This window comes from Dipodomys ordii, unplaced genomic scaffold (genome assembly GCF_000151885.1).
Source record: "Dipodomys ordii isolate 6190 unplaced genomic scaffold, Dord_2.0 Scaffold206, whole genome shotgun sequence".
NCBI lineage: Eukaryota > Metazoa > Chordata > Mammalia > Rodentia > Heteromyidae > Dipodomys > Dipodomys ordii.
The window spans coordinates 1,158,067-1,158,482 of record NW_012267422.1 but is presented as its reverse complement, the minus strand read 5'-3'; positions in this window follow the sequence as shown (position 1 = coordinate 1,158,482).

The window sequence follows — 416 nt, the reverse complement described above, 5'->3', positions numbered from 1 at the left end:
TTAGAGAAGATCAAGAAAAATAATGGGTTGTTTTTCTTGCTTGTTATGCTGACTCCATCATAGCAGCAGGGAACATTGCTATCTCTGTTGTTATTAAAACTCAAATGTATTTACAAGTCCTGTCCTTCCAGTAGGATTTAAAAAAAAAGAAAAAAGACAGATGGCTTCTTTTCCTCACCTGAATCTAGTTCCTCTTAGAGATCCTGTGGTTGGATTCTTTTTTTTATTTTTATTTTCGGTCAATTGTAGGGCCTGAATTCTGGGCTAGGTGCTGTCCCTCAGCTCTTCAACTCAAGGCTGGTGCTCTACCCCTTAAGCCATAGTGCCACTTCCGGCTTTTTCTGCTTATGTGGTGCTGAGGAATCAAACCCAGGGCCTCATGCATGCAAGGCAAGCACTCTACCACTGAGCCACCT